At 46.1% G+C, this 24,166-nt stretch overlaps 1 protein-coding gene across 2 annotated transcripts in view; it reads right to left on the bottom strand.

The window, feature by feature from the left end:
- cadm4 (cell adhesion molecule 4) overlaps positions 1 to 24,166 on the bottom strand; it is a 107,406-nt gene that overhangs the window by 70,638 nt on the left and 12,602 nt on the right. Inside the window, exon 1 of one of the 2 annotated variants that reach the window (XM_088386436.1) lies at positions 5,465 to 5,674. The exons of the other annotated variant lie outside the window; for it this stretch is intronic. The gene's annotated coding sequence lies outside the window, so the exon portion shown is untranslated. Of the gene's footprint in view, positions 1 to 5,464; positions 5,675 to 24,166 lie in introns of those variants that run through there. 2 annotated transcript variants of the gene reach the window in all.

Genomic DNA, 24,166 nt, shown 5'->3' with positions numbered 1-24,166 from the left:
ATTTCCACTTAGACATTATGTAAGAGCGTAGTGGCAAAAAAATACGTGTGGGAGTGGTCGACGAGTACGAGCAGACGTATAGAATTTTAACATAATAAAAACCTCGGAGGTTGGCACAGAGTCTGACAAATAAATCCTGCGCCGTCTCCGGCTTTTGGAAGTCTACAACTTTGCCTCCATTTCCACAAGGGGAGGGGAGGAAAGGGGAGATCCTGTGTGCCAAGTCTGGCCTGATATGAAAGCTCAAGCAGGTATTGAAGATGACTGCCCTCGTGGTTCAACAGGAAATGGTCATTTAAACATTGAGCAGGAGATCGGGGGGTGGGGGGGTGGGGGCAGTGGCTCCGAGCATCAAGAAGATGACGTTTAAAATATTCAACTGGCAGCCGGACGTGAATCAGATTGTCAGTGGTTAAATCCGCCATTTTTCTCCCCCCTCCCCTTTCCCCACCGTCGCTGCCACCCGTGCACACATTGACTGTCCTTGACTAGCATTGATGTGCGTGCGAGAGAACAGGCAAAGCAGCATGGGGCAAAAAGCAGATGGCTTCAGATCTATACATGTGTTCACACTCGTCTCTCTCACACCATACCAAACAAAAAACGAAAAGAATATACTTTATTTGCCTTCAGTGGAGACATGACATGGATTTTTTTTTAATTCACAATTTCAAAGCGTTCCCGAGTATCTTAAACAGCTCTTCAACATTCCAAGTGGCATCCAAATCTGCCATTTTCATTCCTGCGGCTCCCGCTAAGTTTGCGGCCTCTGAGGGACGCGTGCAGACAGAGGCAGAGCGGAGGTCAGGCGGGGGGTTAATTTACTCTTAAAGCGAGACGACACATTGGATTAGCAGGCCGGCAGGCTGAGCCGAATTAAAAAGGACACACCTCGGCCCAAAACGAGGAACCCCCGCTTCCTTTGGTGGCGCAATCGCTATGCAGATCATGACGCCTAGCTCTAGCAAGGCCAAACTGAGGCCGCTTTGTTTTGGCAACAGAGTCCCCCCCACCCCACCCACCCTCGGCCCAACAGCCGGCGAAGCAAATACTACGGTGCGATTTGGAACCCCTTTGCCAGGAGGACGAGGTGCGGAAGAAAGAAGAGCCAGACGAAGTGAAAAAATTACAAAAGACACGTGGTAGCAGCAAGATGAAAGAGGGCCAGACGTAAGGCTGGCCATGATTGATTTTTATGCCGCTCTCATCCCTCTGGTGGCCTGCTCGACACACGCGAGGCAAAGCAGGTAGTCAACAACGGCAAGAAGGAAGAACAAGATCAAACCCGCAGCCAATTTTGCGAAGCTTCAATGAAGCCAACTGGACTTGAAGATTTTTCACCTTCAATCCAAAATGCTTCGTTAGTTCAACATTTTTGGCTTCGGTCCAGCTACTGAGCTTGACACGCCACGGAGACGTAAGAAGAGACTGGAAGAAAAGCATCCAAGATGACGTCCTTAGAAATTTGCGTTGACTGAAAAAAACAGAAGTGGTAATCTTGACTAAAAAAAAGACAAACAAAATGTCGAGCCAGCTTCTGGCATTTGCGTCCTGTCTGCACTTTGCTGAGTGCCTTTCGAGCGCAATCGCTCTCAAAGAGAAAAGGTATAGCGGTTGACAGTGCGCTGAAAAGTTCAGGCAAGGAGTGAAAGTGAGGAAGACGCCAGATGAGAGCGTCTGAAGATCAGATCGGAAAAGAGAGACCACACCTGAGTCAGTGACAAGACGACAACAAAAACAACAACAACCAAGCGGAGCCGGGTCAACCTGGGCGGAGCGGGATGAAGGGCTCGGCCGCCGTGAATGTCATACTAATAAAAGTCGCTCGGATATTGAGGTTCAGGTGGGGGCGGGCGGAGGGATGAAGGGAAGATAAAGGAGGCCGACAAGCGAGCGAGACAGATGAAGGCGGCGGCGTAGGACGGAGAAAGAAAAATGTCATGGCTGAGCCTGACACATTCTCACAGGCACTGAAACTTTTCCTGGAAAGAGAAGAAGCAGCTCTTACAAAAGGCGACCGAGGGCACTGCCAACCTTGGGGGAGGGGGTGAATGATAGCCCCCCACACAACACATCAGTCTCTTGGCTTGAGATGTCGCAATGTTGCAACACACAAGGCCCAGTTCGACCCATTTGGACACTGCCCTCATCAGTCATCCGAGCGTTTTATCTGCTTCATTTTTATTCACTTTACTCTCATCTGAATTTCAGTTGGAACTTCAATTTCAGCTCGTAAGACAAAGCAAAAGAGAATTGGGGTCACAAGACGAATGTCACAAAGCCAGAATCCCTAGTGAGACGAGCTAGGCGGGGGGACAACGACAGAATCCAACGATGGCTTGGCAGAATCAATGTTTGTTGAGATGCCATTTTCTGCAGAGGAGTTGGAAGGGAGGAAGAGTGGATTAGAAAGGAGTGGGCAGAGAGGAGAAAGAAGATTAGGATATGGAATAAACGAACGCGTGTGTGCGTGTGTGTATGTTTGAGGGAAATGAACGGCGAGAGTGGGCAGGCGGGCGCCGGGGCTCGTCTAATGGTCGGTGCGAGCGATGCTTGGGTGACGTGGGCGCGTGTCGTTAGCGCCCTCTAAAAATAACATTGAGGACCGCGCAGGCTGAGAAATTGAGGGAATCGAGCGAAGGGAGCGGTAATTACAGCCGGCCTATTAGCAAACGCGCGCTCGCGGCCGGCGCCCTCATCAAATATTCACACGGGGAGCTGGGAGCGCTTCTGGCGCCCGCCGTCGTTCAGACCTGCGAGACGGCCACCAAAAACACAAACTCAACAAACAAAACAAAAGCGGAGAGTGGCTTCTCCGTTGCCTACTCGAGCAAAGTGGGGCGCAATCGCGGAGGCGGCCGTGCTCACATCCGTCCACGCGCGATTACGCCGAGCAATTTAGAGGACACACTCTTTGTTTTTTGAAATGATACCAATCACGGCAAACAAACAAGGCCATTCATTTCCCTTGTGGGGCGGCTCTGAAATGCGACTTTGGAGTAATAAATGCAGCGAGAGGCGGCGAGTTGCCGAGGTAATTAAGCAGACGGACTAAGACACTTTTCAATTGCCGATAAGCACGTTGCAGAGGAAGCCAGCGCTACACCAGTGAGATTACCAGGTCAGCGACAAATGAGTATCATGAACCGTACAACCATCGTATCTATCCGTATGGTGTAGATTTGGCAAGTGTTGTAACACTTAAGTTTCAAAACCACATTTTGAAAGTCTTGGTCCTGTCTCGGACTCAACTTGTCACGGATGGGATGGAGCCAGGGTGACCAAATGCAGCTTGGACCAGGGTTTATTGAGGGAAAAGGGAGTTGGAAGGGAGGATGAAGGGACAACACGCAAACTAACATGACTTGCTAACTAAACAACAACGGGACTGACCGACCGACCGACAGGGCTGGCTAACAGACACAGAACAGAAAGACAGACATGAACAAAAAGACATGAACGACGGGAATAATCCGACGGGGGAAAGAGAGGCAGACAGGACTTAAATACGCGACAAATAAGGAGAGGCAGGTGATTGTGATTACACTGATCGTGGGCAGACACAGGAGGGGAAGGGCGAGTACACAGAAACCATCACAACATGGACACGTAGTAGGATGACCGGGTACGAGTCGTGACACAACTCCAAAAAGCCCTTCGTGCAAATGCCGACAGGAGAATTTCATCAACCACTTGGCTCCATGTGACACGACGAGGCGGAATCCCCAATTCACACCTGCAGCACAAGAGTCACGACGTGCGCTTAAATCGAGTGATTAGGCGTCAACACGCCTGACATTTTGTCTGCAATCAGTGCAGACTCGGTTGTTGATAATGTCACAAAATCTTTTTTTTTGTTTGTTTTTTTACCACTTAAAGCCATCGTTTAAAATAGTGTGAGAGCTGCTCAGCCAACTTTATGACTGCCTGCACACTCACAACTTTGCATTTAGCAGATTTTGATGGAAATATATTTTGCCTTTGCATGCGTAATTCAGAGATCAGCTTTCAGATTCAAAGGCCTGAGTGAGCTATACTTGCGGCTATTAAAAGTGCAAATGCAAAACAGTGTTGGGAGACAAAAGATGAATGTTTTGAGCCACTCAAAATCTGACGCAAGATCAAAAAGGAAAATCCCGGCAGGACCACCAAGAGATCAAGTTGAGCGCTGAGCAAAAAAAAAAGTGGGCGTGTGGAATGCAAGAGCAGAACAAAGTCAACCTTTTAAGACGTGTTACGTTAAAATGTGTCAAAAGGGGTTGAGGAAACTCATACTGGCTGTGTTTTATTTTTATGAAGTCATAACAGCAGTGTCATGCGCAGAGTTGCGATCTTGACAATTTGAGATAAAGCCAGGTCGGGTCGATCCGCTTGGAAATGGAGTGACGCCTCGCTTGGTTTCACGCACCTGCTGAAATATCAAGCAAAACAAACAACCAGCGTTTTGGTATTCTGCTCTAGCAGCTGCGTCATAAGAGGCTCAGTGCGAGCTATTTGTCTGCAGGCTGACCGTGATGAATCGCCCCGTTAAGGCTTTATAATGAAGTCGCAATTCTTGTAATACACGGGGACGTTGCGCTCGGGGTGACCGGGGGTCTCGGCTTTACTGCGCTGCTTTCGAGGGGAGATGACATTTCTATTTACGGAAAATCTCGGATTACTTCAAAAATATTAGATGTTTCAAAGAGGCAAAAGAGCACATGGCAATGAGTTTAAGAAAGCCAAGTACAAGACTTGAAATGTAAATGTCAATTCAAAGATATGACGACTGGTTTCAAACGACAATTTTAAGAAAAAGTGAGTCATAGTCGAGTCGCCAGAATTGAGCGGAAATGCAAAACACTCAAATGTAGCATTTTTTAAAGTCACTTTAAAGGCTTAAGAGTCATTTTTGGGGGTTAAAGATAATTCAGGTCGTAATGTGAGAAAAAGCAAATTTAGATGTTTAACAACTGTTTCTGTTATTTAACCAAGTAAGTCAATCTGCAATGCTGCCCAGGAATCCATTTTTGGTTCAGTGTCTCGCCCAAGGACACCTCGACGGCACACATGGGAGTCGAGCCGATCCTTTGCTCATTGGAAGCGAGCCACAGCCTCCGTGTCGCATGAAGTTCCCATTCCAGAGGCCGGCCACGCAAATTGCCGTGTAAATCTCAGCAAATGCGCACGGGGGCAGATGATTGGCCAAAATAAACACGAATGAAGACAAATGTGTGCACGTCCTCACGTAAACGAACATAAGCGTTCCCCTCCGTCTAAGACAGGGTCGGGAGCCTTTTTGGCGGACAGAGCCATAAATGCCCATTTTTAAAAAATAATTTACCGTGAGAGCTATACCATTAAAAAAAAAAGATAGGCTAAATACAATGCATGTATTTTAATTAAGACCAACGATTTTTTGAGTGTACTAATGTATTCTTTTTAATAACGTTTTAATATTGAAGCCTAGAAAAAAAAACCTCACCATTAATGAGACTTCTGGGGCTGCATCGGTTTGCTGATGGCTTTGTAGTCCAGTTGATATGCGGTGAGATTGAGCTTCATGCAGGCGTTGAGGCTCTCATCGGTCATAATGGCCCGATCGTGAACGGTTCTTGCCGACAGAGGCATGACTTTTATCCGTTTGAGTATCTTTTCTTTATTCGTGAAGTCGTTAAAAAGTTCATTAGCCACATCAAGCATAAATGTTTTGAAATACTCGCCATCCGTGAATGGCTCTCCGTTGTTCCTCACAATTGTTAATGCGCCAGCAAAACTAGCTGAATTAAAGTCACCTTGTCTGGTCCATACACGGAGTTGCTGTTGAAGAGCTTGGACCTTCCTCTGGAGCTCTTCACACGCTTTCTTTCTGCTGTCCCCAGCTGGGTATTTAGTTGCAAATGTGCATGTCGTGTTTCAAAGTGGCGCTTGATATTGGAGCGTTTCATTGATGCAATTTTGTCATTGCATATGAGGCACGTAGCAGAGCCTCCTCTCTCTACATATGCAAATTCTACGGTCCACTCACTCAGAAATGTTTGGTAATCGTCATCATTTTTTCTCTTCGCCATCTTTCTTGCTCGCCTGGCACACATCAGCTAGCTAGCTAAAATTTTAAATAAAGCGGATGGAATTTTACCTCTCACGACCCCGTAGGCACTGTATTGTCCAATAAAAATCACGTTTTTTTTGTCTGACCTGGCGTCACCCTTCTGTACACCGAAGGGCAGCTGGGATTGGCTGATAGGACGCAACTGTGGATTTCAGCGGTAGAAAACAGGTGGGATGGATACAAACGTGATCACATTTTATATTTTGAAAGCTAATTTACCATTTCGATTTCAATGGGTCTATTTTTTACTTTGATAATATAACAAAATTATTTATGACTTCAATTGTGTAAACAAATGTCAGATTTGTCCGTGAGCCATACGCAGTCACCAAAAGAGCCATATCTGGTTCGCGAGCCATAGGTTCCCGACCCCTGGGCTAAGAGGTCATGCGTGTGTATATAGTATTGGAAAAATGTTCAAGGGACTCAAAAGATAGGCTTTTCATTTGGAGTCAAGGGAGAAATAAAATCATGTGCAGTATATTCTTCAAACTGAAAAATAAATAGCCAGCCCGCCTTCCTACTTGCCTTTCTTGCTGATACACACAACAGCTGACTGATGAGTCAGACGCAATCATGGGCTCCATTTGTAAGAGCTGCTCACTGCCCGGCCGATGCGGTACGGACCCGGAACCGCCACCGCCGCCAGCTCGCTAGTGGCTCCATTTGTCAAAGCCTTTGACTGGAACTCTCGCCAAAAATCTTGAAAGCAAGAAAACATTTGGCAACATGGCTGTCGTTAAACCAGTGCAACCCAAAACTTGAATTTTCTTTCATCCATCTGCCAATCTTTTTTTTTTCTGTGTCTTGCTTACAGGAAATTACTTTCTTGTAAATTTGTAGTCGTGTCAACACGTTGTGTTTTAACCTCACTCAAGGTCAAGTGGACCTGATGCTGTTTTGTTGCAGGTATGCGCTGAGCAATTTTTTTTTTCTCAATGCAGGCACTGATTTTAAACATCTGGTTTTTTTTGGTGTGTGCGCTTTCTACTCTTGGAATGTTTGGTGAACACTAGATGAAACACCTCTCCAAAATTCAAAATCGCAACTTTGCGCCAAAAATGTTGGACGTAGTACCATAACTGACCTGTGGGGCAGTATAGTTTCACTGCCCATTCAGACTGATATAACAAGAAGAGTACTGGAAGAAAATCGGACGATTTGAAATTTAGGCAGATGATCGGCCCGACACCTGGTGGCTCTGAGCCGCCGTTAAATTTTTACTCGGCTCTACGAGTGGGAGCAATGAGAATGTAACCTTGGTGATAATTTATAACGGTTGAGGCAATCGTTTCATGTACAGTATTTCTCTCACCTTCCTCAAGAATGTTTTCTGATATAGCGCAAAGGCGAGATTAGAGCGAAAAAGAAAAATGACACCATCGTTATGCCGCAGCATTGGGACGCACGCCGCAAATCCTCCTGCCGCTTGTCAGGCTCAACTTGCTTGTGTGCATTTTACAGCCGCGGGTTCACATTCGGGTCTTTGTCTCACCCATGAATAATTTTTTAAAAAGCATAAAAAGGAAACAATGTTCATCCCTCAAGAAGACGCATTCGCGCAAGGCGACGATTAGATCGAGTGTGAACACGACTGCTCGGCCACCGTAATACGCAAATAGAATCGTTATCGTATCTTGTCGCACAAAAAGCCAAGGCTGTCACCGGCCCGTGCTAGTCCGATAAACCCAGAGGTGTGGGCGGAACAAAAAAAAGAAGAAAAAAAACAGAGCCATGCGGGAGGGAAGAAGGTTGTGGAAGCTAGAGGGATAGAAAGAGAAGTGGTTGTGTTTGCGCCAGATAAGGCCGAGGAGCTAAATCACATGGCCAGCGCCGAGGTACGCTATTAAGCAGGACAAATATGCCAATTCAAACAGAAAGTCGCGCAGGCTGGCGCTAAAGGACCAAAATGGCGGAGGAAGGAAGGCTGGCGGGAAGGCGGAGTCATGGGGCAGGAGATGGGAGTGAGCGGAGATGGATGAGGCACCGCCGAGGGAGCCAAAAGAGAGATAAAACAGCCACGCCGCCATTTCATTTGTCTAATTATATTTATCTAGCCCTCGCTCGTTCGCAAACAAACAAGAGAGACAAATGGAGCCAAGTGGGGAAAAGGGACTAACAAATCCAAACGTAAGAACACGAGGCCCGGCGGTGAACCAAGCCGCGTGGAGCCCACTTGGGAAACAACACCGCGGAAGGTTGCGGCGTCCGCTGCAGACGCTACGCTGAAAGTGAGTCATTTAGCACCCAGAAAAAAAATTCCAAGAAGGAATGAGAAGCAAAAAGGAAATAAAATAAAAAGGTTGTGAGTGATGAGACTTTATTGGCCATTCTTCTTTGGCTTATCACCTCAATTCTTTTTGTCTGCAGTGCGACGTTTAAATGCGTTGCTGCAAGTTGGCGTGAAACACACTATGTCGGTCCACAAGGAATGCGCCTTCAATTTGGAACACCATCACACAAACGTGCCGCTGACAATTGCGTCAATCAGCAGCCGCGATCCGTCAACCGGGAGAAGAAGAGCCCCCCCCCCCTCATTGTTTATTCCTGGCTTTGATAAGCGGCAGCTGTTTGGCAAATAACCTGCCTGGTGGGGAATCTATCAAATTGGTGGGCAGCGTGCACTGCAATTACAACGCCACTCCTAATGTTTTGCTATTTTCAACGTGGCGTACGTCAGCTTCCACCTTGGGCGTTTGATGGCCAATCACTCAAGCGCAGTATGTCTGTCGTCTAGCAAAAGAATGTTGAGACACCTTAATGAACCAATATGACTTACACACAAGGGCCAAGAAAAAAAAAAATAGTAGACTTTAATATGAAGCACAATGCTTTTTTGATTGCATTATTCCACTTATACTTTATTTAAAGAGTGCATTTTACAATAGCTGCAAGATGATTCTTGATACAACTATTCAGAGTTACAAATGTAAAATTAAAGAATTTTTGAAACGGGGGGGAGCTAGCTGGAGAAAGTCACCAGAAGAAAGGCAACAATTTGCCTCTTGTACAAATCATGTCGTATTTGAAATGGGAAATCCTACCCGAAGCCTTTTTTGATGGCCAATTTACATAAACAATATCCACGCATTCAAGGAGGTCGAGTGTGTCGCGGCCGCTCGTTCGGGATGTCGCGAGGCTCCCTTGTGCGGATTTACGGTGACGACACGTCTGCCGCCTCTCGCATTGTGCTTTATGGCAGCCGCAGTGCCGCTCGGTGAAAGGAGACGGGCTCGCGTCATGACGCGTCATTTTCTTTTTTTCTTTTTCCTTTTTTTTTTTTTTTTTTTTTTTGCTGGGGATGCTTGTAAAACTCTGCTTTCCCGAAAGTACTCTCAGCCAGACTTTATGTGGGCAGATAAATATGACAGAAAGCAACAAACAAGGCTTTAAAAGTATTGCGGACAAATCATGAAAAGAAAGCCAAAAACAACAGTAAATAGCCGTAAAGTTCATAAGAGATGTGACCGGAAAAAGCACGGCCGCAAATTAAAACGTAGGATTTTATCTCATGGCTTCAGTCAGGACTCGATTCAGTACGAGCCTGCTTTGCATTCATCCATTTTGCATGAGTGAATTAAAGTATACGATGCAAATTGGAGCCAGAAAACGCACAGGATGCTTAGCTGATTGCCGTTCAAGTCCTAATTAAGTTTGATATGAAACGTTTGCACCTTGGGTCGATTCTCCCAACGACGAAGAAGCCGACTGCATGCTAATCGGCGATTAGACAAAACCGTCAAGCGGCGGCTTGTCGGGTCGGAAACCAACTTTAGAGTGGGGTGGAAGATCTGTGTTGTCATGGCTTAAAATACGATTCAGATTGTGTCGAACTTGAACTTCGGCTTTGTTATCCGCTACGCAAGACGCGTCTTTTTCAATTCCTGCTGGTGTCGTGGCCAATAATTTGATGCTGCAAAGATCTTACGATGGATGCTACGGTTGATCAGTTTTGTCTACGAGAACCACGGCACAGTACCTTAGACCCCGTGCTTGCCGTAATTGCTGTCCCAATACTTTTGAGCACACATTGTATCAATGCATGTCAGTCGATTCCAGATCTGTCGTTTTTGCTCTCCGTTTCTGTATTAGCTTGAATGTGATATCCTTCTGCTCAGTGGGCGGAATAAGTGGCAAAACAGCAAGGATTAATCAACAAATCTCAACGTATTCCATCGAGGACTCGCGGAAGGATGCAAACGAGCCAATGTTTCCCTTTGCCAACTTGCCAGATGAAGTCATTTGCACACTTTTTGGAGACTCAAATTAAATATCCGCACTTGCCGATTCAAGACGCTGTACAAACATTTTCCCCGCTCCTTTCAAACACACTCGCGGAAAAAAATGTCTCTTCGGAGATTCTTTGTTTGACAGTCTCGTCTATCTCCTGCTCGCTTTGCATAATGCTGTGGAAAAAAATAAAAAACACTGATTTGGAAAAAGACACGGCTGCGCATCCGCGCCTCGATTTGTCAGCGGAGCCGAGTAAAGTGCATTTGATTTGGAGTGAGCTCGCAGATAATTCCGAACAGCTCCTGAGAAATTGAGGAGGGATGAGGCGGGGGGGTCCCCAAAGAAATACTCGATACACTCTGGGGAGCTCTAAGGTCAGCTAAAGGAGGAAAATTAGACAATAAAATCTGTCATGATCTAAACCCAGAACGGGAACCTCACTCTCCTTATTTTTCATGTTTAAAAAGTTCTGAATGGCATAATTCATTGTTTTCTCGCTCGGCTTAGCCGCAGCGCATCAATTTTGATCAAAGTCAGCCCGAGTGGGAGTGGAAGCGCCTGTGAAGTCAAGTAAATCCCCGCAGAGTTGCACCTGAGATGAGGAGCCTCATCTTTTCGCTTCCTATTTATAAGGCACATTTGCATCAACGTAGTCCGCCAGAATCCTTATCCATGCATCATCAACGCACATCCCTGACCTGCAGAGTCGAGAGCGCCAGAAAGTTATTGTAATGCATGTTCAAGTCATATCTGGAAAATCATATATTCGATGAATTGGATAATTTTGCATTAATGAACAACTAAAGGTGCCTGCGAGGAGCAGTCAAGTTTCCTCATTGCTCTCAAGACAAACGCTGGTCTAAAATTGGCTGTTTGCAGCAGATTTCACGACGCCAGCAGCGGGGCAGACGATCGATATTATCAAGGTCCATCTTCCAATAGAATCAATCACGGGCGATGCTTTTCCGATAAACGAGCATAAATGAAGTGTGTTCTCGTAAGGAGCCGATCAGAATGTCGACGCTAAAGTCGAGTGAGAGGCGACTGCTTTGGATTTGTTTTCCCAAAATACAAAATAATCATCTCATTTTTTAGGACAGTACACCTAAGTGATCATCGTTACTACAGGCGAGTGAATAAAGACACCGGTTTTGATTGATTTATTCTAATGTGGCTCCATTAAGAAGAAAGAAGTGGCACAATTAAAACAAATTGAGCTCATTTATTCATTTCAAAGCATTTTATGTCGAATTCTACGCCCTGGAAGATAATGCGCTAATGAACTGCCATCATTTTATATAGCTTGATAATAAAACGGCATACTGCTAGACCTGCTGTTAGCTTCTTGGCTAACGCTAACTGACAGCCACCGACGTTTCTTTTGCTCCTCGGGCTCGCGCCATCACTCACCCCACAGTGAAAATTGGCTATGACCGTACGTTGTTTTTTTTAAAATTCACCCCTGAAGGACTGTCCGTGACTTTAGCGAGGCTCTGACGGTTAGCCACGGTGCTCACGTTCAAAGGACACATTTTAAATTATTCTACACATTACTGCAATACTCATATATGAAAATAACTATTACCAATATCAAAGAAAAAAAATGTAAAATTGGCAATTAACGTGTCCAGTGCCATGAAGCTGTTTTTCGTTTTTGTGTGCTAGCTATAATTAGCTAGTACCATATGTTTTCAAGAAAACTTGCCATGGAATAAAGTTGCAGAAAGTGTTTTTTCCCCCCTTGCAATACCTGAATAACCACATATCATAAACAGATTGCCATTTGAACTTTTTTGTATTGTTGCCGATTTTGTATTTTTGGTGACTTATTTTTGCTGATTTATTAATACAAAACAACTGCCATGTTGTTGCTCGCCGTCATGCTACTTCTTTATAAGACTGACAAATGATTCCTAATATGGTAAACATTTGTGGAAAGCTTTTACCGGCCACACAAAATGAGCGAGAAGCAGGACCTTGAATATGACCCTCCAGAACCACAGTAGGTTGGCTTCACATAAAAAAAAAATAATATATAACACTGATTATAATGGTTCAAGCCTGAAAAAGGCCGACTTTGATTGTCACTCTTTTGTCACACACACACACGTGCACGCACATGCACGCACGCAGACACACACACACGCACACAGAGTCACAAATGACTCCTGATGAAACTACAGGCTTCCTAATTTGGCACCTAACGTGTCGGCAGGTGGCAAATAGGAGTCGGCGCACCGAAAGATGTCAGCTCCGCTGGCACGGCCACCAGCTCACACAGAGACGAATCATCGTTGGCAACGGCCATTGACCTGTGCTGCCTGCATGTGTGCGTGTGTGTGTGTTCCGGGCTCTCGATTGGAGTCGTGTTTGATGGCGGCAACATGACTAAATGAAGCCTTAACTGCCTCTCTTGTCATTACCCAACCATCCTTATCGGCCTTTCCTCGCCAGCCCACGGGGCTCCCCCGTGATGAGCTCGCCGGCCGGCCAAGCGTGACACCCCCCAACTCAAGCTCTGGGAAATTATACATCTCAGTGTGCTGCTATGTGTGTGCGTGTGAGGGTCGTGAGGGGGGGGGGGCATTTGGTTCATCAGCAGCCCCGGGTCTCCAGGCGCCACTGGAGACTCTGGCTTGTCTAGAGGGACGCTGATTGGCTCGACGGGGAATGAGAAGCTGGAGGCACATACGCCTGGATATGAACTAAAGCTGACCTTCAGTGTACTCAGAGACACACACGCGCACACACACTTTCCATAATGAACTGATAAAAGCTCCACGGCTATGCTTTAAGAGCAAATGTAATTTGTACTTAAATTAGACGCACGTAGATGCACTCCATTTGCGGGTGTGTAACAACACCGTGCCTTGGCTCAGTGCGCTCGTGTCGGTATTCCCCACAGGCCTGCTGCCAGTGTGTGTGTGTGTGTATGTGTGTATGTGTGTGTGTGTGTGTGTGTGTGTGTGTGTGTGTGTGTGTGTGCGTGCGTGTGATGTTGACGCACTGCTTTTGTTGGCCCCGCTCTGTACAACGCGCAACCATTCCAGCATCTGCGCCGGTCCCGTTGCGTATTTACACAATTCAATGCATTGGTGTCTCAGATGGCACTCTTTGATGTTTATCCAATATGCGGTCCAACGTTCACGCCGCTTCCAATTTCGCTTTTGTGCGCAAACAAACGAGATCCAACACGTATGTTGTTGCCTCTACAAAGATGATACATACTTGTGACACTGCCATAGGAGACGTTTGCATATTTATTGTTTTGTGAATTCTCAAGATGATGCAAACCTCCAAACAATTAAATTAAATTAAATTATTGATATTATTTATATTATAATTATTGTTGCCACTTTACTACACCCATTTTGCTACTATTGTAAGCAACTTAGTAAGATGCTGTCAGAAGATAAAGAATATATGACCGAGTATTGTGACTGTGTTCATCCGTCTATATCCTACAGTTGCGTTCCAACATCTGCCGCATGTAAAACAACTGCTGTTAGCATGTCGATGGCGTTTTGCATTTTGTGTTACCATGACGATAAGCCAACTTTCCTGAGGCCAACTTGACATCATTGCCCCTTTCACTTTTTCTTGACACAGCAGGCAATGGCAAAAGATAATCCTTCAGATGCTCGTTGTCATGTTCCTCAGGTTTTGTGGCCAAACTGCAACATGACAACTTTTGAGTTTAATCTACATATTTACAAGTCTAATGAAAAATTTTTCTTTCGCGACACGACTGTTTCTGCTCGCGATACGGGTTATGCTGGGATGACGCGTCTGTTCCTGCACACGGCGCCTGTAATGAAACGCGTTGCTTTGACAGCGAGGTCACACCACGGAGTCACACTAACACTGTCGGATTATTTTTATCCGGTTCATGACACCCTCTGCTTAGTCTGGCGGCAGCGGCCGCACGGAAGCACCGGGGTCATCTCATTCGTCGATCGACAGACGAAAGGCTGGGGAAAATACGCCAGGAGCAGAGGCGAAGGAAGTCGCGGCAAAGATGACAAAGACAAAATAGGTTTTTTTTCCATAACGTGGATAATTTACATTTTTGGTCAAAGGCAAGATGTTTCTAGAGTGCATTTCATACTCAAGCTAACACAATATGCTTCACACAGCTTGCTAAAATTGCGGAACAGAATGTGCATTGCAAGGGCATGATTTTGGAAGAATACAATTCTTAGCTATGGAGGGAAGAAAGCATCTAGATTTCACTTGCATTGGCAACTTTTTCCATTGGCGTGCACCATGACAGCCAAATGCTGCTTCACCGTGTCTGCTTTGAACTCCATAAATTCTTGATCCACGGGATAGTTTGATCAAAGATGTCGTCGAGACGTGTTGTGGTTGAATTTGTATGTGATATGCACACCATGTCTCCTTTATCTTCATTTATCTGCAAATCAGTTGTCGAGCGCTGTGCGCACAAAAATATGAAAATTGCACCAGGTTTCCTCTAATCTTGTTTTGTTCGCTTAATTGCCAGAGCCGTCCGCGAACGTCCACGTGTGGAGCTCTGTTTCAAAACTGACTGCATTTTTTTTTTAATAGCGATATATTATCATTTCACATGCGATAGCGAAGGGCTCGCTCCGCTTGACTCGGCTTGTCGTGCAAGAGACGTCGGCGCATGCAAATGAGTTATTGCGAAGACGCGAGCGGAAGACGTCGCGTGTACGACGAGGGCGATTTCAAAAGGGAAGATCAGACGGGGCCGTCACGCGTGCGCTTCGCTTGCTCGTTCGCCAATTACTCGCTTGATTGTTTGTCGCTTTGGAGCTAGACGAAGCGTTGCCACTTTGTGGCCACGCGAGGACGGCGCGCCTGATGTATAGTTTACCGATAACGCGACGGCAGATGAATCCGGCAAGCTAACTTGGACTGATTCAACTGGAAGAGTGTTTGCTCATCACGTTTTGGATGCATGCGCAGGCAGACTTGAGCATCTCCTCGCATTAGCATGCCGGCCACGCGGGCTTTTGTTTCCAGCGCCGCGCTAAGCGAGAATTCCCCGTGACCCCGCCGGCTCATCCGAGGCTATTTGCCGCCGCACTGTAATGTGCGTTATTACAGTCGCCCCGCCGTCCAACGCACACCAATTACGGCCGCGGGATGCTTTTGCCAACGTCTCACATACATTATGGAGTGTCAACACGCCTCTTTTCACACTGTTATGACGACGCTGGCTGTGGGGGGGTCAGAAAGACAGAATCCACTACTCTAACCTTGTCAAATTTCCCTTTCAAACTGAAATATTCTCCTGAATAAAGATACAATTTCTGTCTAAAAACATTTGAAGGATTCGTCAATGCTGAACCTCAGAAGCCTCGCGTCGTGGTTTTTAAAGCTTTAAATGGTACAGCAAGTCCCCGCATATGTGCAGTTTAGCATTGACCGCTTGACATTAATTTCAGCAAGCGATAAAAGATTGCTTCAATACGTGAGGTTTAAATGGCACATTCATACAAATTCTCACAATACCCGAGATTTGATACAAAACAAAGAAGTAGAAGACTGCAAAATTGAATTTAAGAACAGTGAAGCGATGCAGAGGATAAAGAATACATGCCTGTGACGGCTGGACGGACAGGCAGGTGGGCAGACCGACGGACAGACGTAGATAGATAGATAATTTATTGATATTTATATGCTCGGTCTACATGTTGCTCAAGTATGTGCGCTCACATATGAGTTGCTTTTTAACAGCTAGCACATAGATGCTAATTCTTAGCACGTTAAGAGCATTTTCCATTGTATGCTCCCATTCTGCTTTTCTTTCAGCTCGTCTTTGGTTCTTTACACAAATGCACAAAGTGTAATTCTCGTGGCTTTGTGTTTATGTTGACGCTAAACTTCATCTGACAGTGACATTAAACAGTGTAAAGCCCCTTAAAAAAAGTTGGTATTTGCCAAAGTACTTGCAATTAATTCCTCAAATTTCAGGACTGCGCTCGGACAAACGGACGGACAGAAAATCCCAGGCAATATTGCGTTCTTTTTTGTGAGATCTCTTTGTTGATTGGCCTCACAGTGACCATTTGGAGCAGCTCCTTAAATGTGCATCCTTTGCAGATAAAGACAAAAAGGGGCGGCTTGCTTTGAACCGTCCGCGTGCGTCAAACGCCGAGCTGCAGTATGCCATTCCGCCACTTCGTGCCTCTTCTGGTGCTTTTGTTGATAAGCTCTAATGAGGTTCCGCCCGGCTACATTTGGGCTGCGACGATGCAAGTCTGTTGATAGCGGCGGGGGATTATCGATGCCAAGCGGGTTTGGCGCGGTTCTTGAACCGCCGGTCGCAGCAAAGTGCTGAGCGGAGGAGCTAAGAAAAGACGAGGTCGAGATGCTTGAAAGGAATCAACAGACTCTATGAGAGGGAGGCAAGTCGAGCCATGCGGGCCGCAGCAGAAGAAGGAAAAATGAATCGAGTCGTCGAGTGACGTAGGCTGACCGACACAGGGTCTTTTTCGACTTTTACTTGAATCGAGGACTCGGAAGCTGCGCTTCCACTTTCCTCGCTAAGATCCCTTCGAACACAGCTTTGCTACCGATGATTGTCTTGAGGAATGACAGGCGAGCCGAGACCCGGACTCATCCGTTGGGCTTTCGGAAAGGTGGCGAGAGAGTCAGAGAGCTGCCGACAGGCGCTGAAGGAGAGAGCAATTAGATTTATCTGCTCATTAACAGAACGAGTAATTGACTACATGAGTCTGCGGTGATACGGCGAGGGGGAGAAAATGAGCCGAGGAGGAGAGAGAGCAGGTGTGCGGGAGGGGGGGGGCTAACGAAAAGTGGAAGCATTCCGGAGAGATCAACAGAGAAGAAGGTGAAAAATGAAAAAAATGGCAAGAAAGGAGCAGGAGAGCAATGGCCGCCACCTGTGATTCACTCCGCCGATGACAATGAAAAAGGGAAGATGAGGCAGAAGGGAGGAAATTTGGAGAAACGTGCCAGCGTGGGCTTTGTGTTGACAGCAACATTTATGTTTGGAAGGCCTCTGAGAAGAGACGAGTTTTTGGAACCCCAGCGGGGTGCGTCCGTCAAACACAGCTGGGACCAAGCCAAATGTTACCTCAGCATGGCAAACGACTCTTCGTCAAACGTCTTCAACCCTTTAGGGCCCCCCACTTTATAAAAATAAATAAAAAATGCACCCTGAAGATAACAACATATCCTGCCGGGCGTGTTGACTGTTGGAGTATTTTTACAAACACTCAAAAGGTGAACGTGATGTGAAGAAAAGTGCGCCGCGCACTCAACGTTCAAATCGATTACTAAAGAAAACAGATGGTTTTTGGGAATCGATTGTAATCGATTCGGTGACATCTAGATGCATTTATAAAGACAGCAAAATGGAAATGGGCGCCAAGATGAACTCCTGCACTTGCTTGCTTCTTCATTAGCTGCGCAGAAACAATTACAGGAGCTCCGTTTTTTTTTCACAATTATTTTTAGCATGAACCAAGTGTTATTTATGGCCCATGCATTATTGAAAATAGTCAGGATTATTTTCAGTTGACTTGCATGTTTGACAGCTCTTTGTTTGGCCGTTTGATGTCGCTTGTAAGTCGCAAATGCGATGACAGACGCGCCGCACATACAGTCATCCAACAAATGCTGGCGTGTTTGTTTCACTCGTGCAGTTGGCAACACAAAAGCACATTCAGCCCACACAAATAAGCCGTCTGTCATCTTTTAGGGGGGAAGCGACTCTGCCAGCCATGTAAGGTTTCATGTCGAGATAATTCCAGCCACTTTTTCACTCGCTCAAGGTCATCCCGCTTCTGTTTTTTTTTCCCCACCACTTTCGACTTGCCGTTTTCAATAGCTATATTTCCAAGATACATTCTTTTGAGAATCGACTATTCTTAGAATTTCTCCGTTAAATAAAAGAGTATTTGGACAGAATTCTACAAAAACGATTCCAAATCTGGATCAAAATTGCATCCGGAAGGGTATCTCGTGCCGAACCTTTTCTGACTCATTTGGGTTGGGTTCGGCCTGACACTGCCGCTCCCACATCTGGTGGAAAAACGGAATGACTTCTTTCATCGCTCAACTGCAATGTCAATTTTCCACCAGTAGAGGGTGCTAATCAACTGAAGGGCACGTTAACGCCACCGCATTATAATCTGTCGGAAATGTTCGAGTAGATGCCGCAGCGTGGTGCGAGGGGCGCAAACTTGTTTTTTTGTTCCCCAGCCCTCATTTCAAGTGTGTCTACAAGAGCATGTAAGCGTACCAGTCGGAGGAACCCGCCATCCGAGCACGGGCGCGCACCTCCATGCTTGACGGCCACAGGAAATGACTTTTTCCACAAATACGATGACGCTGCAGGCCTCGTTTCAGATAGTCTTAAAGAGGCCGCTCTGTCTATGAATATGGAGATGAGGATTTAGCAGGGAGGCTACGTTCAAGTGTGTGTGTGGGGAAGGGGAGGGGGGGGTGTAGATTTGGCGTCTTGGAGGTGCTTTTTCTTGCCTGCCTCTGCAGCCCTGGGCTGGATTTAAAGGAGGCCGGTGTGTGGATGTGCGGCCCGCATGAGAGCGACGATGACGCCGCCGCCGGCGACAGGTCAGAGAGTAATTACACACAGCCACACACAAGCCTGTGGACACAAGAGAAAAACACACACATTCTAACCTTTTATTTTAATCCACAGTTTGGATCTGCTTTTTAAAATTTTATTCATGCACCCCCACACATGCTCTCAAAACACTGCTATGGTTCTCTTTCATACACGAGTATTTATATAACAGCATTATGTTCATAAATACACCTACTCTTTTTTTCATGAAACGTTCCTCAACCATTTCCTGAAATTGATTTCTTTCTGTAATGCTCAAAGATGCCACAAGGTGGCGCCAAATGTCGGGCTGACTGAAAAGTAGTAACTGGTGTATATATAATTTATTAGAGGTTATTCCAGAATTTTAAATTGTTGTGTGACTTGAGTCTGATCGTGGTGGACACATGCTTAGGTAAAGTTACAGTTTGTTTTGGCTTCACAGCTTGAAAACGAATTAGGTGACATGTACAGGTCATCGGTCGCATTCACTGATAAAGTTTAGGAATAATTTATCTTTATCCATCTTTTTATATCCACCGTGTTTTGTTTTAATAAGCTGTGCCGACAACCTTGGATAAGGAGTATGAAGTTTGGAGACAATGAGTGGCATTTTGATGGCAATGCAAGTTGCTTTGTTGACATTGTTAACTGACAGCGACATCACCGGTGTGATGGAATGAACTAAACAATCAAAATGAGGAGTAGAACACTTCCACTTGAAAGTATTCTCAATACTAGTTTGTCATCTTAGCGCGCCAAGTCATCATTAGTCATTAACGAGTGTCGGAATTCACCCAGAGGTATCGTTGCACGCTAACATCTGTACAAAACTAGTAAGAGTGTTTGTTGTTGCCCCTCCTCTTCCACCAACAGCTCGTCGCCATCCATCAATGCAGCCCACCGGTGTGCCCTCCATAAACAAACTGACTTCATTTACATGCTGACCTCCCGCGGCACAAACCCTCGTCAACATTTCGGCACTCCACTTGAATTACATTTCATCAGACGGTGGAGAAAGGATGTCAGGCCAGTCGGGCGCTGCAGGGGGGACGCCCTCCCCCCGACCCACCTCCTCACTCCTTTTTCCAGATCCTCATTCTAATCAGCGTTGTCATTGGAGAAAACCAATGGAAGTGTTGAAGATGGCGGGTCCACTTGACACCGTCAGTGCGGTGAGCGCATGTTAGCCGCGGGGCACCGCCCGCCGCGAGAATTCAATTATACACCTTCGGCGACAGTGCAAGCACATGTTTGAGTGTGATGAGTAGCAGCGTGAAAAGTGGCGCTATATTTGTAGCAGCACCCTTCAAAGTGCTCAGGACAAATGGATCTAGCTTGGTCTGGCATCTCAAAGCTACACGAAGACTCGTTCTCATTCGGGCGGCGTTGCTGACAATGCTGTATACTCGCCATAGGGAGAAAGTAAGGCGCCGGCGGCCATCTTACGTTGCCACTCATTAAGCTCGCCTGTTTAAGGTGAATATATTCATTTGTCAGTACTGTTCTCACATTACTTTTCTACCTACTTCTTATGTCCACATGATTCTTTAGGACCTGCAACTTATGTACAAGAGACAATTATATTTCCCTCCCACGCAATTAGAGGGATCATGCGCACACTAGTTTTACGTTTACTTTACGCTAATTAGCTTTGACGTTGTCTCCAGTAATTCAGAGACGCACGAACGATAAAGGTGAGAGCTCAAATTTGGACTAACTTTCTCGATACCTCGGTTTTTCGACCACAATCCGTTTCAGAAGGCGGTTCGAGAAGCGAACCGGTCAAATTCCGAATCAAATTTTTCCCATTACAAATAATAGAAAAACTGCAGCGCACCGTCGAACGCGCAACCGTAGCGCGTCGCCGACCGCGCAACTGCACCGCGCTGGTCGCATTATTGTGACAGAGCCATCGCTGAAGTTTAGAAAATATTTTTAAAGTCTTGATGTACTTTCCAAAATTTAAGTGGACCTCAGTGCGAAGGGAGCTTAATTTGGTCCGATCGCGCAACCGCAGCGTGCAACCGTAGCGCGTCGCCGACCGCGCAACTGCACCGCGCTGGTCGCATTATTGTGACAGAGCCATCGCTGAAGTTTAGAAAATATTTTTAAAGTCTTGATGTGCTTTCCAAAATGTAAGTGGACCTCAGTGCGAAGGGAGCTTAATTTGGTCCGATCGCGCAACCGCAGCGTGCAACCGTAGCGCGTCGCCGACCGCGCAACTGCACCGCGCTGGTCGCATTATTGTGACAGAGCCATCGCTGAAGTTTAGAAAATATTTTTAAAGTCTTGATGTACTTTACAAAATTTAAGTGGACCTCAGTGCGAAGGGAGCGTAATTTGGTCCGATCGCGCAACCGCAGCGTGCCGGGCGCTCACTGTCGCATTGCTTTAAGAGCGTCTTTGTGTTTTAGGATGGCTTTACTGCTCCCACTTGCTTTCTCTGTAGGCATGATTAGGGGTTAATACAATCCTCAAAGTAACGAAAATACAATAACAACGGAGTCAGTCGGCATCCGGACCGTGCGGTCGGGTTTTCTCGGGTCCTCCCGGCTCATCTCGCGAGGTTCGACCTCCGAATTTTGTTCAACAACCGAAGCAAAAAAATCTCGAATTTTTTGTTCAAATTCCGATTTGTTCGAGAACCGGAACGTTCGGAAACCGAGGTTTGACTGTAAAATATAATATAATAGTAATAGATGCAGCTCACTGACAAGTGCCGCTATTTGAGCTAATTTTAGAACAGTCCTGCGGGCGACTCATGCGGTCCTCACGGGCGACCTGGTGCCCGCGGGCACCGTGTTGGTGACCCCTGTTTGTGTGTGCATGTCACTGACTAAATATGCACTACATTGGTTCAGAATCAGCTTCTTATCACTGGTAACAGTGTAGACGCTGGGCGAAATGAGACAAGTCATTGGATAAATGCTGGACTTTGTCCTGCCCATCGGACGCCCAGCTTCTCTAGGGGTCTATGGGGCAGTGGGCTAGCCTCGTCCGGCCTGAACTTTCAACTTCTGCATGATGATTGAATGATCTGTCTGAGGCTGAATCCCTTTTTGAATGAAATGAGCAAATCGGCAATCTTTCGGTGTAAACATCTGTGGGAGCATTTTTGAATTTTCATTCTGTTCAGAGTTGAACCGGAGACTTTTCTAATCCTCTTAACGACATTTTCTTTGTCAAAAATGACTAGCAACAAATCGAGATTCTATTTCTGGTGGGTTCTTTTTGTAGCTGCTTGTATTTGGAGACTGATGTCTATCACTCTTTCTGACTTCTAGCGCAGTTTCTGTCCCTCCCGAGCAGCAGGTATTTTATGATGAAGGCCAAAATTGAGCATCCCCTCCTTGAAAGACTAGCATCCGCCACTGAAGTCAAGGGATTCAAACCTTGAACCTGTCAGGCAGATGCACTTGTCAATCATGCTGCTGTTTGCCGTTTTTGTGCTTTTTCATCTCCTGTTGCGTTTCGTTCATTTCTTTTTGTGTTTTGTGTCACTTGAGCGGCGACATGCCACATTTGCACATGAAACAAAGCGAGTGGCGCTCCAACCTTCGTGCGCACGTGCAATTTCTAAAGCATACAAACCTGAAACCTCAACATAGTAATTACGCCACTTGAGGGAGTATAATGACTTCCAATTTTATCTATATACTTCCGCTCGCACAAAGAAAGGACACCATTTTTCTCACCTGCCATCTCATTCTTTCTGGCCTTATCTAAGCTGAAAGCACCACTGCTCACACGCACGAACACACATACCCGGGATTCATAAAAAGCCGCCCAAACAGCAAGAGCGGGATTAAAAAGCAGCCTGAATGCATCCCTCCTTTCCATCGGCTGCAACTGGAGCGATGCTCCCTTTTCCCGCAGCTTCCACGCGGCTAAACTCATCCTTTTCACCGCTAACGCCTCAGGTTCAAATACGTTGTGCTGCGTGTGTGTGCTAAATAAATAATGCAGATAAATATTTTCCCTGCACTGCCTGTTATCTCTCTTACCTGATTCTCGCTCGCCTGCTTTTAATTAACACTCTTTATGTGGCACCTCTGTTGCTTGGGTATCGCTCCATCTCAGCCCTGGGGCGGTGGTGTGTGTGTGTCGGGGGGGGGGGGCTAAGCACTCACTCCCACCACCAGCTCTCTGTAATGTTTCAAAATTAAATCGGGCAACAAACAGCGAGTCTCGTGCACGGCCATCTCACTCGCTCCAATCCCCACACAAAAGCACCCACATACACGCGGCCCTCGAAAGACATTAATACACTCGAATGGAACACCTCACGTAAAGATCCAGTGGCAAAAGCATCCCTCATCTGTTTTTAACTGTTGCTTTTTCCTCTTTCCCTCCATTTTTGGTTGGAACCACAAACCCCTTTCAAGGACCACTCTGCAGGCTGTTTTGCTCGTCCCAAGGATCCGACCGACGGTGGCGGCTGTGGCTCAGGCAGTAGAGTGGGTCTTTTAGTAACCGGAGGGTTGGCGGGTTGTGTCCTTGGGCAAGACACTTCACACACCTTGCCTCCAGGTCGCCATTGCAAATGAGAAAGTGTTCTCAATTGGCTTACCTGGTAAAACATTGAATAAAAAAAGAAAAAAAAAAGACAGTGACGTCAATGTTGCCACAGTTACTTTGAAAGAGGAATTATTACTTCACTGATAACTTGACGTCCCTTTTTGAAGTTGCTGATTACTTTTTTTACAAGATTACTAGATGACAAGTTATTATTTAGTTACATTCAACTAATGTCAACAAGCCCGCTTAACAAAAGTGAGAGCTGGTTTTGCTAATACGTCGTCGAAAGGACTTTGGATTTCACTTAACATACGCGGCTACTTTTTTTTATCTTTTTTTATTTTTTAGAAAAAGCAAGCAACTTGAAAAATTTTTTCTAGAAGACATTGGCGGTTGGCCGTCTGCAGCGAGCTGAGTGGAAAGCTTTTTTTTTTTAACTGCAATCTGGCGACGCGAGCGATAGCATCGCAGCGGGAGCTCCGGCTTTGGGCGACGTCTGATTGGAGCCCTTTAATCTTTTGATCACATCACACACACTGAGTGTCTTGGCGCAATCGCTGCAAAAGCTCCACATAACTTCACTAAATGTGCGTTAAAATGTTGACCCGTGTGCGCGTGCGTGCAGACACGCACACACAATCTTTTTACTTCACTTGCCGTTGCATACTTTGAGATACAAGCGGTGGGGTGGCAGTGATGGCAGTGAACACCTCACTTCACCATAGGCATCACTCTGGCAA

The sequence above is a fragment of the Syngnathus floridae genome, chromosome 10 (genome assembly GCF_059516105.1).
Source record: "Syngnathus floridae isolate MCC-2025c chromosome 10, RoL_Sflo_1.0, whole genome shotgun sequence".
Taxonomy (NCBI): domain Eukaryota; kingdom Metazoa; phylum Chordata; class Actinopteri; order Syngnathiformes; family Syngnathidae; genus Syngnathus; species Syngnathus floridae.
The sequence above is the reverse complement of the archived record's forward strand: the minus strand, read 5'-3'. Positions and strand labels throughout refer to the sequence as shown.